Source organism: Calidris pugnax, unplaced genomic scaffold, assembly GCF_001431845.1.
Source record: "Calidris pugnax isolate Ruff unplaced genomic scaffold, ASM143184v1 scaffold20, whole genome shotgun sequence".
Lineage (NCBI taxonomy): Eukaryota > Metazoa > Chordata > Aves > Charadriiformes > Scolopacidae > Calidris > Calidris pugnax.
In genome coordinates this window covers 4309424-4324261 of record NW_015094510.1, presented here as the reverse complement: position 1 = coordinate 4324261, position 14838 = coordinate 4309424, and positions in this window count along the sequence as shown.

Here is a 14838-nt window from a genome sequence, read left to right as displayed (position 1 = left end):
CCATTTCAGAAGAGCAATAAAATTATGCAATCAATTCAGTCTTCAGGAAAAATTAGTCCTCTATGGGAGAACATCTCTCTTGCCGGCAATCACAGCATCTACTATAGCAAGACATATTTGCTTACTTGTGCTTCACAGTGCAAGTTTGTGCTTGAGATTTATCGGAAGAGTGAAAAAGAAATACAGCATGCTTGTGGGCAGCATGCAGATATGCACACATTATCTAATTAGTAGATCTGAAATATTCCTGTTCATTTTGTATGCCCTTCTTTTTATTTACAGGATCTAGCTTGGGAAGATAAGATAATCTGACAACTTCATCTTAGAGAACTTTAAAGTTTTTCAAGAACTTTAAGGAATTGTATGCATTCAAGTCCCTAAGAATTTGTATCCTCATTCTCAGAATTTTAGAAAGAAATTTAGAGAAAATAAGAGAAGCATATATGGCACAAAATAGAATAAATTAAGGTAGACTGTCTCCTTCACTACATAAAATACTCAGTAGCTCACAAAAACACTAGGCTGCAAGCAAGAACTTTCTTCTAGATTTCTTCATTTTAGGCATATATTGTGTTTTCCAGCTTAGAGGTTCAATGCTGTCAACCAAAGATAGAGAGGCTTTTGAAGTCAATTAGGCTTTCAGCTTTGCTGATACACTGTCTTAATGTAAGTCCAAACCAGGCTGTTTATGTTCATTGCATAACTGAAGAACTGGGGAGCAAAGTGACCTTATTCACCAACCTATTTTCCTGAGTGACTTTTGTTTGAAGGGGCTGTACATGACAAAGTCTGCATTCAGTCATTTTGATACCATCAATCTAACAACAACATAGCATTCAGCATACTGTAGCACATTTAAAATATGTTGCACTAAAAAATGACATCAGCTTCAGATCGTAAAAATGGTTCTGGGTTACTGTTCATACCCTCCTCATTTGTATTTAGGAATAGTAATTTTTTCCTAATAAAACATAAGAGATCACAGAGCTAATGAGTTTTTAACCTTTGTTTTCCATTGATCACATGCATGATTTTCACGCATCACCAAAAGAACTTTTTAGTATACTAAGATATCTTATACAAGTAATTCAGAAATGATATAAAACTATGAATTTCACATGTTAATATAATTTACTGAATATATAACCTGAAGGAAAACAAAGGGCTTTTGGCTATAATTTTGTCTCTTTTAGTCTCTCTGATATGTACTTGTGTATTTTCCATCTCAGATGTTTTCAGCTTGAATTGAGTTTGTTTGTGATTAGAAAAAAAACTTCCTTCTTAGATTAACACAAATATTCTTTAAAAAGCTTACATAATACAGAAATCATTAAATGATAAAATTTGAGCTTCAGGAAAGTTGTGAAGTTTCAGTAATTTTGGTAGCTATTTTGATGGTAGTGATTCATATTTTTACACACTAAAGTAAACACCTGAATACCTAGAAAGTGTCAAAAACATTTCTGTTTTCTCTGTCTCCTTTCAGTGGTAGAAGTTTTCTTCAGTTTCTTTCATTCTTAAACTTGCTAATGGTAAAAAAAAAAAAAAGAGAGAGATATTTTTGCAGCGTAATAAAAAATCAGTTATTTAACATAATTGTTTTTCACACACGTAAAAGGTGTGCGTGACCATGTACTGTAAGCATTTTGTGAATCAAACTTGAATTAAAAAAGTGCTGTTAGATGATGAGCAAAATTTGACAGCTCAAAGACGCTACTGAAATTTTGCTGAAATTCCATCTCTAATTCGTAGCATGAAAAAAAAAAAAAATAGGTATTATGATGTTATAGTTATATTTATTTTTTATATGATAAGGTGTTCCATGATATACGCTGAACTAGAAGGTTTTAGGAATGAAATATTTTTTCTAAGCAATATATTTTCAATATTTTTTCTTTGTTTCTTCTAGTACCTATTTAAAAAATAAAAAAAAAACCACAACAAAAAATTATTTTTTTTTTACAATTGATTTTCAAAAATTGATTTTATGAAGAGTAGGCTATTTAACTCCAGAAAACTCTAAAAGCTCTAAATGATGTGGGCAATTGTTACATGAAGGGAAAATAGAAAAAAGGTCTTGGAGATAATTTCAGATTTTAAAGAAGCAAAGAGGCCTGGATGAGTGAGACAGTAAAGTATAGGCAATTTGGAGGAGCAATAAAGGAATTTCCTTTAAAAAGTACAAACAAAACAAAACAAGCTGACACTAAGAGGCCTGGATGAGTGAGACAGTAAAGTATAGGCAATTTGGAGGAGCAATAAAGGAATTTCCTTTAAAAAGTACAAATAAAACAAAACAAGCTGACACTTGTCATGGTCTTGGTACAGGACAGGAATTATGGCTATGCAACTATTGATGCTGGGAGTAAAATGTCTTTGACAGAACTTTCAGTCAGAAAGGTTTCTCAGACCGTGGAATTTCTGGTCAAACAGAGAAGCAGGTTCAGGATCTCAGGATAAATAACCTTGTGATCAACAGTGTTAGCTAGGGAGAGAATACCACACCTGATTCATGTCCTTGGGCTGTCTGAGTCAGAGTAGAGATTTCACCCTCAATCTCTTATATTCCAGTTGAATAACCTCATCAAAGGCTGTTTAATTAGCCCTTAGGACATCGTTCTAAACTTATCATGTGGTTAAGGATGATAGAGCGTATTGACCCTGCATTTGCCGGATTCCAATATTTTATGGCTTTTTATTTTCTGGGGTACACCTGCTTTTCTGATTCTGTAATTTTTATGTGTTTTGCTTTTTTGTTGGGGGGTGGGTGGTGGTTGGTTGGTTGCTTTTCCCTCTCCTGTGATGTATTGTATTTCAGGAGGGAAGGAAGTATGGGACTTTGGAGCCAGACTATTTTAAACTATACTTCCTTGTCCTCTTTTTCATAACAAATTGGTGCATGCCACAGTCTACCTTTAGCTAATTTAAGTCCAAAACAACTATACAGTTAGAACTCTAGCTATGTGGGGGTCCAAATTCTAGTAGTATCACTCCCATCTTTCTTTCAAAAGTCCAGTTCATGAATGTAAAGGACAATGTCTACAGAACAGGAAAATGTTTTCAGACTTACTGACAAAATTAACATTTTTCAAACAGTTGTTTGATATTTCATGAAAGTGGAAGCAGTATGATTTTTTGAAAAAGTTAGATCCTATTAAAGCCTGGGTAAAAGTCCTCAACAATTGTGGAAATCATCCAAATCTGGGTTTGCAAATATAATCAGAAACAGCCACATTTGAATTAAAACAGTGAAGGGACTGACTGGGAATCATTTGAAGTGGACTCCTGCTTTCTACCTCAAAAAAGATCTGACTTTTGCAGAAAAAAGTATACAGTCAGCATAATCTTTGTATTTTCTATTAAATTTCTAATGTTATTATTCAAAATTTAGCTAGAAGCAGGTCAATTCTATGTAACTGACCTAATAACTCTTATTCTTTTTCTCTTCCCCCATTTTTAGTACCCTTTCTGCCCTACCAGATTTTCTGCATTTCTTCTTCAAGTGCACGACATTTTTCCTTCACATGGTGTGGTTTAATCTTCTTCTTTCTTATCTTTACTATTTCTTTCTCTGTTCATGTAACTGACAAGGCTTTCTGCCCTCACTTCCATTCCCTGGTGTCCTATCAGCATTTCTTCTGTACCAGCCTTTCCAATTTAGTTTTCATTTCCTCCTTGAGATAAATCCAGTAGTACTGAAGATTTCTCCTCTAACACCATGTAAGTACTGCATTAAAACTCTATTACTGGTAATTGAGCTAATGTAAAAGTGCAGATTACCTATAATTTATGACAAAGTAACTCTGCTTCTTAGGCATTGTAATGAATCACCGTTTTAATTTAAATGTATTGGATGCTTACCAAACCTCCTAAAGTGATGTTGGGAATGCTTGAAAGAATATTCTGAAACCTCTGACAGCTGAAATCTAAGCAGTCCAAATCTAGAGTCTTTCAGGAGAGTGGAGTTACCCTGGGAGCTGATATTCAAGCTGTCCTCTTGACCATGAGGAGGGTCAAGCCTGCCATCCATATGTTATATTTGTTTCATCTCTTGAATTAGCTTCCATAACTTCTGTTTTTGTAGCAGCCAAGTGAAATTTCAGTCCAGAATCATGTATTTTGAATGGGATCAGACAGCATTTATTTCACATACATTGATATTTAGTTATTTTATTCAGTTTAATCATTGGTGTGAGTCTGATTGATTCAGTTAGATATATCAGAAGTAGATTTGGCTCAATATTTTACATGTGAGACCTTTTCACACTTTAATCATGTCAATTATTCTGGGAAATCCTGAGTGTCTAAATTCTGCTGAGTTTAGCAGCTTCATGAAACTGAGAAAAAACACTCATGGTTGTGCTGAGGCTAGCTTGCTGCTTTTTATCCCAAGCAAGACAGTGGATATTTTATGTCAGTGCTGGCTCAGTAATTCTGCTCATCTACATTTGAAAATACTCAGATGTGTTCTAAGATGTACGGCTAATAAATCTAAGCATATGGACTGTGTAACCACATGGAAGTAAAATCAGTCCACCAATGCAGTTCTTCCCTTTCATGCTCTTTTTATTCTAGATTCAATTCTAAGATCTTGATATATGAAGCCAGGCTATAAATTATTAATCTTAGAATTAATAGAGATATGCTGCTAAGGGAATAAAAAAATGTATGTGTGTATATATATATATATTGTTGATCTGCACTTAAAAGTTTCTCCCCCTCCTGTTCCTATTTTTAGTGTTTCGCTTTATCTTTGTACGTGACACCCACTCAGGGGTTTTGGAAGTGGGGTGATGGGAGAGGTGTCTGAAAATAATTTTCTGAAAGAGATGGCAACTTGAAAATGTATTTTTCTAAAAGTTTTATGTTTTCATAACTATTACACTCAATAAGTATGCATTACATGTTATTAGCCTTAGCAAGGTATTTTAATCTAACAGTTCTGCACCATGTTCACATTAATATGCAAATAGAATGAGAATACAAAATTAAATGGAAATGAAACTTGGAAGTTAATTGACATTTTTGTCACAAAAGCTCACAGAAACAGTACTTACGGTTTAATGGCAAAAAGCTAATGTGTCATCCTAGGGAGGGCTACATCAGTCTAGAATTAAGACGATTTTACCGAGCAAAAGTGCAAAATGCCGTTTGTGTATGCAGGTTGCCAGCTCCCCCTATGTAGGTGGTCCCATCACCGTAAACCTGGACTAAATTGCCGCCATCCATTAAACACAGTGGCTGCCTGGATAACTGCCTAGCACAGATTTACACAGGCCATCCATTCCTGTCAGAAATATGATATGTCACTGACAAAAGCTTAATTACTCCATTAATTAATAGGACAATTTTCAAAATGCCTTGCAATGCAGCTTGACACTCATTAGTGCCATTTATGAATAATTTCTCCCAGGGTATAATACTCTATAAAGTGTAATTTGAAAGGGAATAATACATGTTTAAAGTCTACATATCTGTGAAGCCAAAATACATTCTTCCCTGAATTAGTCAGCTTTATGAAAAAGCTCAGACCTATCCACTGAATGCCTGGAAAAATATTTCTCTATATAAAAACACTTCTGTCACAGAACTGCAAGCTTATTCTGGATTAGACTCATTTGGAAGTCCACACAGCCCTTCTTTCCCTATAAGAAGTCTTGATCCCTTTCTAGTTGGACTCTCACTGCCCTCAATCCTGAATGAAGGCCAGTGGCACTGAAATGCTTGGACTACTGCTGTACCAGTATATCCGTTTGTCTGTGGGTGTCTATATCCCTTTATATGACTGCATAATGTTGAGGTCAAAAGAGCTGGCAAAGATTATGCCCACACATACCTTCTACAATATAGGACTAGAACTGAATTTGCAGGGGAGTAAAAGTACAAGAGAAAAATGAGCCAAAATAAAGGAAATATGTGGGGAAAGCATAGGCACAGCTCCATTGTTTCATATGCTAGTTAGTTAGGTTGGGAGAGGAGAAAAACTCTTAAAGAGAGTTGCCTTTCTGTTTTCACAGGCAGGAAGCTTTTGGTACTTTGTTTGGATGAGGCGAAGTGTCTTCTAGTGCCTCTTTCTTATTAAGCTTACAATTTTAACTTTTTTAATTTTGGTTTTTTTTTTTTTTTTTTTTTTTTGTTCTTAGAATTCATTCAACGTCGGGATAGGCTCATAAATATAGTCACTGGACATATGGCCCTGCATGTGAAGATCTACAGAAGTCTAAAGTTTGAACAACATGGGCCACTGAGAAGCAGGCACTTCAATTCTCTGTGCTCTTTGCACAGACTCAAGAAATAAAAAATTTCACTTCATTATGCCTATGCTGCTCTCTAAACAACTTTTTGTGACAGAAAAGTTTATATCACTTTAATAGTCAGACTGAAGACAAATAGAGATAATAGTACAAAACAACATGATGAAGGATGGCACAAAAAATGTGTGCAATATATTAACAAAGACCTACTTCCAAGGCTCAAAAGTACTAAAGGTGTTTAAGAAAGGTTAGCTACTAACGAAGGCCTTGAAAAACACTTACTTTGTGTAGATGGTGGTATAGTAAGGCAGATTGCTTTACATGGATGTTAGTGCAAACTCTGCAGTCTAAAATGATGACTTCAGGAAGGGATCTTTTAGGTTACTAATCTGGGATTGTGTGATCTCTGATTTTTGGCTAGCATCCACATATTTCACTGTCCAAATAAGATTCCCTAAAGGAGCTCAGAATTTGCTGAGTGTTTACCCTCAGAAAATTCATCTCCTCAGGGCATTCTTCAATGCTGGGAGGGTGAAAAACTTTACCACTCCCTCTGCCTGCCCTGTTTCCCTGCACAAGTTGCTTGTTAGTCGGTTGAAGAGGCTGAGCTGACAGAATGCTTCTTCCTTGGTTCAGGATCTGATTCTAGAACAGCAGGGATGGGGGACACAATAACCTTTTCATCCATCCCAGTCTTAGCCTTCTTGTCAATCAAAGCCCCAAGAATACACTGAAAAAACAGATTTTCTGAGGGTGGGCACTCAGCAGTTTCTAAAAATCCAACTCTTTGAAAAAGACTCATTTAGACACTCATCAGTTAAAGCCCTTAAATTTGGTGCACAGCCCTTAATAGGCAAAATCTTCGTACAGTTCTACAGCTTGGGTAGCTAAAGCTGTTTGACATTTAAAAGTGCTGATTACCCAGCAAGTCCCATTAATCTTAGTGGGAATAGAGTTAGGGTCTGTGGCTCAAACTTAGGAATGCATACTCAGCCATAAGTGTGTGAATAGTCAGTTAATGACAGTATCAGCAACAGCCTCCCTCCCACCCCAGGAAAAAAAAAAAACCGAACAAAAAACCTCAAAAAAATGCCCCAACTCAAACTTTTGATTTTTCTTTGATTTTCCAGTCATTTGCTCTGGAATTGATTTAGGCAAGACTGTATTAACCATTCCTCAGTGATTCAGTATAACCATGTATGGTTTGTGCAAAAGATAAAGAAGAGAGGTATGTTAAATGGTGCCCTGATGTGTCTTTTGCACACTTGTATTTAAAGCATATAGCATATTAGCGTACTATCTTTAAAAAGAAAAAGTTTGCTGAGTGGATTGCTGATGTTAATGACTGACTTTTGTATTCCTTCTCTCACCATTCAGCTATCTTTCTTACAGTTTCACTTCAGCACCAAATATCCACAGAAAGAGCGGGAGTTACAGTTCTGTTTGTCTTTAATTATTGCAGGTGACAGGAAGATGTTACAAAACTAGTGTCTCTGGCATTTTCTTTTTTTTTTTTCCTGCACTGAACCTAATCCTACTGTTACAAGATTTTTTACAACAATTAAGTTGTTTTTCCTTCTTGGTGCAAGTAAGTACCATTACCCTGAAATATTACAGAAGTAGTTGGCTAGCCTTTCCCATCTGCAGTAAAAATACTGTCTCCCTTTCCTGTAATCAGTAACCAGTGGACTGTTTTTATTTAAAATGCCCTCATATTTGATTTTTGAGGTATAGTCCTGCCAACATACACACTTGGTGCATACTTCAGAAAAGTACAAGTGCCTATGAAGATTATCATCCACCTAAGAGCTAGTATAAGCTAGGTGGTTATCTCTCTGCAGTGGTGTTACCCTCTTTCCTGCACTGGAAGAAATAAGAAATCCTTGGTGGTCACATTGACTTAGTATCTGGTATGGCTGGCGTTCTCCAAAGAACAACTGTCTAATGGAGGATTCCAGAGAGAAAACAATAATCCCCACTTACTGCTTCTTAGCTTAGTCATCAGAAAAATCAGTCATTATACGATACATATGGTCTTATCTTAATTCAGTCTGAGCTGCCCTCATGTCTCATGTCTTATATGTAGTACATGTCTTACATGAGACTTGAGTCTTCATGTCTCACATTGCAGGAGAGTTTCATAACACTAGGCTATAATAAGAGAAAGAAAGAAGGGGAGAAACAGCTTTAGAGGTGAGCTGCTACATTGCCAAAGCCACAAGATTCCTGCAGATGGAAGGAAAGACTGTAAGAGGAAATTTGAATCTAACTTAAGAGAATGCAGACCGTTGCTTATTGGAGTAGGAATGCAAATAATGTACAACCAACATAGGCTACAGAAAATTAAAACAGTCTGAGGACAAAAAAACCACAACCGAAACTGAAAAACTACAGGTGTCTATCTTTCCTGCTGAGTGTCATAACCCCACACAATGTAGTATTCTCTTAATGGTCTGATGATTCATGCATTTATGGGCTGCATACTTACCCAGCTGGAAGAGTGAAGAGGGGTCCCAGCCAGAATATGCCATAATGAGATGTCATAATTGAAAGTACCTGCAGCTAGAGTTTACCTTCTATTAATTTGTGTTGCAAGAAATCAGCTCACATCTTACTGTTCAGATCATTTTTACCTCCTTTTATTCTCACTGCTGCTTTTTCTACTGTTTCAGGGTACTCTTTGCAAATAAGTATGCTGTGGGTGCTAACTGTCAGCTAGGAAGGACTTAAATCCTGATCTGCTTTCCTATGCTTAAGGTTGCTGTTATCATCTCTTCCTGACAATCATGGGAAATTAAGTGGCTGCCTACGTTAACCCAAATTGCTATCATATGTCCCAGAACATATGTCTGGATGTAGGGGTAAATAACTGTAGACACTCAAAGACACCTGTGTTCCTACAGAGTTACGTGATTCCAAAAAGTAAGATTGCCATTTGGGAGTTAGGGTTTATTTGGTTTCTTAAATCTTTATTTTGTTAATGTTTAGGTGAACTACTTCTGTGAAGATATTTTCTTCCTTAAATCTTGAAGAGAAAACACTGTCACTTCCATAATGATACTAAGGCGTCAAATCAAAGCCTGAAGATGAACTATCTCCTTAATTAAACAGAATATCCTTCTTAAATGCTTCATTCTCAAGTAAAGTTCTTGAAATAAGATTTTCTAGATCTTTTGTATGTAAGACTGTCGTGAAGACTAGCCAAATTAAATTAGACAGATGATAAACTCAAAATAAACTTTATTCTAACCAAACAACTTTATGCGAACCAAACTGTTAGTACTCCATCAACATTAGTAAACCACAGGCTCAAGAGGTAAAATGGAATTAATACTACACAGCCAAATTAAGAACTTAGGTTTTAGAAATGAGGATCCAAAATGTACACTCACCTAGAAAAGTGAGGGGTCTTAACCTGCAAGAGTCAGTGTGAGTGGCGTCCCAACCCATGGGTAGAGTCCCCAGAATCAGACCCGCTGCTCTGAGGAGGACTGATGAATTTTGCCCTTTGTCAGGGCTCCATTTATACCCTAGTTAGATCTGACCTGTGTTCATATATAGCCATGTTAGTCCTCATTGGCTGAGGGCCTAAATTGCCTTGTCATTCAACTAAGGTGTACATGATAGTAGTCATTGTGCAGCTTCAAGAAGTTCTGGTCCTTGGCAGTGTGTGTGTTTTGGGGGTGCACCTGCCACAAAGACTACGTATCCTCTTCAATAAAGTGATGATTTCTGGGTGTGAGTTGGAAGTGGATATTTTTCCAAATAGAAAGCTGGAATTACATTTTTTTGAGTCTTTGCAATGAATTATGATAACCATTCTCAGCTGAAGCTTTTTAAATTCAGTCTTGCTACTGCATTCCTCATTATCGTTATCCACATACTTACTACTCATAAGACTAAAATATTTTACTGTTGATTTGTTTTGTTGGATTCTGTTTGGTTCTGGCCTGCTGTTCTAAGCCAACTTTGCAATGGTTTATATTTGTTGTCATAGCAATCATTCCGGTTTTGTTTCCACATTTGCCAGTGCAGACCGCATAACATTTGACTTCATTTTCATTAATTGCTGCTGTTTTATAAACACTAAACCATTGACACCTTACTAAATTACAATTGTAAATGTCTGTCCTTTCCATTCATACAGTTCTAAATTACATTCAGGTATCAAAATATAAGTTCAACAATGATGTAGTTGAATTTATTTAATTCTGCTGGTTAATTCCATTAACTTGGAAGGCTTAAAAGACTTTCATCTTTCAAAATCTTCTGCAAAATTGTTCTAAAGTAGTTCTTCAATCCTGCATACATTAGACACCCTCAGTCTTTTGGCTAACAGCTATAGTGCATGTTTTTTTAAGACAGGCTGCAGGAATTTTCAAAAGATGGTAATAAGATTCTTTTTTGAAGAATGTGTTTTTCCATATAACCTGTTCACTTAACTGGTATTCAATATGGCTTCACAATATTCTAAAAGCATCTTTAGCACTTAAAAGCTGCTGTCCAATGGCAGATGCCTGTGTCACTGAAATCCCTATCAAGACTCTGGAAATGCGCCTGCATAGACCTAACCACCCACATATACTTCATTTCACATTTATTTCTCACAGAATAACAAAATCTTACTTTCTTTGTATGTCTTGAGCTGGGTTTGATCTGTTGTCAAACTGAGCTGATCTCACACCTCACAAAACAGGTTGTGAAATCAAAGCTTCCCATTACAGGCATATCGATTCTCATTTTCCTATTTGTGTTATCACCTTTTACAACGAATATTGTTAAAAGACTTCATTGCTACAATTTTTCCAGGTATTTATGACAAAAAATATTATTATTCTGAGAGATACCTTTCTTCGCATGTCATCCTTTTTATATGCTTCACATTTTGTAATCTAAACGTTTAAGACATTCATTTTTTATAGTTGAAGGTTATGCTATACATAGGACATGTTTTTAAAACCTTACTGATTGGTGCTTAAAGAGTTGCTGTTTTGCATTTCCTATGTTCATATCACTAACTGTGTCAAACATTCACCATAAGCATCACTCATTATGAGCAAAAATCTTTCACGTCTTGTGCTCTGGCTGAGCCCAAATGATTAAATAGCTGTTAAATAGTTACAACGTGAAGAAAGAAAGAAAGAAAGAAAGAAAAAAAAGAAAAAACCAAACCAAATCAAAACCAACCTGCTAAACTGTTACTGGAATGTAAGCTTTTGTCTCAGGGATAGATAGTTCAGGGATCTCTAACACATTCCTGCACTAGATTACCTGAGTATGCTCTCTCTCTCTAGGGTTTTTAATGCTTCAGCTGTTACTACTGAAGAAGAAGAGAAAAACAAGAACTGTACCCAACTGGAAAGAAGAGGCTGAGAAAGGAAAAAGGATTACAGAAGAGGGATATAAGCACAGGTGGAGACGGACAAAAAAGACCACAAGACCAATAAGTGTAGAGCTGAGGAGAGGCAACTAGAACTGTGCAGTCACAGTAAAGAAGAAAGATGGACTATAGAACCAGTCAGGAAAGGAGATATATCTGCTGGTCAAGCAGGGAAATGTTTGGAATTACAGTATAAAGGAAATTTAATATCTCGGATTATTTCCACTACAAAGTTAATTGAATCATTACATATTTTTCTCTTCTTTAATCACTTCTGATATGCAAGGCATGGGGACATGAAGGAGAAATTGCAATGAGATTGTACTTTTTGATTTATTTGAAACTCCTTAGCATTTCATATCTTGAGAGACCTATCGCTGTAAAGAATGATAGCAGCTGAAAGGGCATCTTCAAACAGCTTTTGCTGCAGTCATGAGTTCTTGCTAATTCTTGAAATGATTTTTTTTTAATGGTAGATATCTAGAAAATATAAGTCACTGTGTTCATCATCTGCATGCGTAGGAGTTGGTTTAAGTGATATGACTAAGACCACGGTGAAAGAAGGGAGGCTAGAATTCTATGTGTAGCAGGCAGAGCATTAACCATAAAACTACCTTTTCTCCTCAAAAGCTCTTCTCTTTTTCTCACTTTCTATGTTGAAGTTTCTTCAACAAGTGAAGCATGGGAGCTTTTAAGACAAATTATTTTTCAATAGCAAAGTCTGATTTCTCCCTTCAGAATTTTCCCCTGCCTGTTCAGGGCAGCTTTGCGTGGGTGGAAAAAAGGGATGATGAATCTTAATTAATACTCAATTAAATAATTTTTAAATCTACAAGTGCTCAAGCCTTCAATTTTAACTTTTTTTACTATGATTTGTTATTTATAATGAGGTAAGAAAAGGGATACTGTTACATTGTTAATAGTACTCAAATAGTGGCTCTCTATAACCTATTTGTTAGGGCACTTTCCCTAACATGCTTTAGGAGTGTTGGTTCCTGATCCACTTATTGTGTAGGACATATGCAGTGGGATCCAACATAAAATTGAACAGTGAAGGTGGGATCCCAGATCTGTGAGCTTCAAGCTGATTTCCATAGCAAGAAGTTATAGACTCTCACTGGTATTTGCTGTCTTTCAGTCTTTGGGCCAGAAAATATTGTCTTTGCACTGAGTACTCAGCTGGTGGATGAGACCAAATCTCATCCCTGCATACCCAGCTGCCTAGTGATTAGAGTTGGAGATAGGTGTTCATATCTACCCAGGCAGAAAAACGAATTTGAAATTAGCTGTCCTGTATCACAAGTGAAGTGCTCTATTACTGAATTATCAGAGAAAAGGAGTAGTATCAGTAGCTCATTCCTTTCTTCCAGCCTTATTTAGAAATATATTAGGTCTCTGATCATATTCTGGTCTCTAATCTCTTCAGAGACACACAGATATGAATCTTATATGCATTTAAATCCTTTTCTCTGCAGCTGGGAGTTAGGTAAGGACTACATCCTTAGTTCCCATTTTTCCCTACAGTTAGTCTTATTGTCTAACTTACTGCCATCTTTTTGTGTTGACCTTTGTATATTCTATTCTTTAACACCAAGTTCTACCCAAATAAAGCACAAACTACCTAGCTGTCTGCACTGCATAGTATGAATTTCACTAAGTAGTTGTGGCATAAATTTCCCTTGTGAATGTATAGCCTAACAGCCTGTCTCCAGGCAGCAATCAGGACCCCACTGAGCTTGGCAAGGTGCAGTCACTGATCCAGAGCATTCACAACATAAGCTCATGACAAGGCAGAACAGACAAAGGTAAATAGCTGTGTGGTGGGAAACAGAGTAACAATGAAGTTAGGTCCATCTGTTGTTCCAGTAGGCAGAAAGTATGCTTGTCCTCAGTTGTATCCCATTGCACCACTTCATCTCTTTGGGTACAGCGGGTGGCTTGGTAGATAAATGGACAGGGCTATGCTTTGACTGAGGGGAGTGTATTTGTATGTCAACCCTACCTCCCACACAGACTTTGTTTCCTTCATCTCTCTCTTCCTCTAGGCTCTGAACACCATCCCAGTGCTCTTGGCAAGGTGGATGGGCACGGTGCCTTCAGTGTCTTTGTGGAGCAGCAGTTAGGTGCTGAGTGAGGAAAACATGCACAAAAAGCTCAAAGCCTTTCTTCGAGGCAAAAGCTCTCCTAAAAAATAAAATGGTCCAGGAACTGTTCTCTCATTCTGAGACCAAGTGGCATGACATACCTGGTGTCCAAATGGCTACCTTCTCTTATGCTCCAAAGTAAGCTGTCCACATCAAAATTTACTGGGGGTGGTCTCTGGTGCAAACTGTTCTTCAGCTGTTTCAAAACATTGTGTAGGAATATGCTAGATGGTGCAGCCTAAAACAAAGCTGTTGATAGTACAACAAAGATCAGTGATCTCAGATCAGTACTTGGTCCCTGCACTTATTTAGTATGCATAAATTATATAAAAAAGTAAAAAAGTATGAAGTATAGGAATAGTGTGAGCAAATAAACCTACTTGACACTTTAGGAAAAGATGCAAAACAAAGGGATGAAATGCAGGCATATGGGGAAAAGATTTAAATAGTTGGAGGGGTTTTGATGGTTTATGAAAAGCTGTTCAACTGTTTTGGTTTGTTTTCTTTTTTGTTTTTCGGATGGAGTGTCATAGAATCATAGAATCATAGAATGGTTAAAGTTGGAAGGGACCTTAAAGATCATCGAGTTCCAACCCCACTGCCATGGGCAGGGACACCTCCACTAGGGCAGGTTGCTCAGAGCTCTATCTGGCCTGGCCTTAAACACTTCCAGGGATGTCAGTTTTATCCAGAAAGAGGTGACCTTCCTGTTTGGAAATCCTGAATGCTGGATCATTGTAAAAAAAAAGACCAACTTTTTAGTAAGACACTAAATGGAAAGCTGTGAAAATCATTCAGGTTAGAGGCAGTTGTCGTTAAATTCCTGTGCTTTTATTATGCTGCAATACTGCAAAGGGACCACGACTATTTTAGTATTCTACTGCATCTCACATAGTCATCATCCTGTGTGTCATTTAGTCACAGTGTCATAAACTGGAAGCTTGATTCTCTGAAGTGCTCAGTGTAAGGTGCCAATCACCTTCAACCCCCCAATCCACTAGACTGCTTGTAGTAACTCTCCCAAAGATACCAGCTCCTTCTCGTTTTCTATATCTATAAA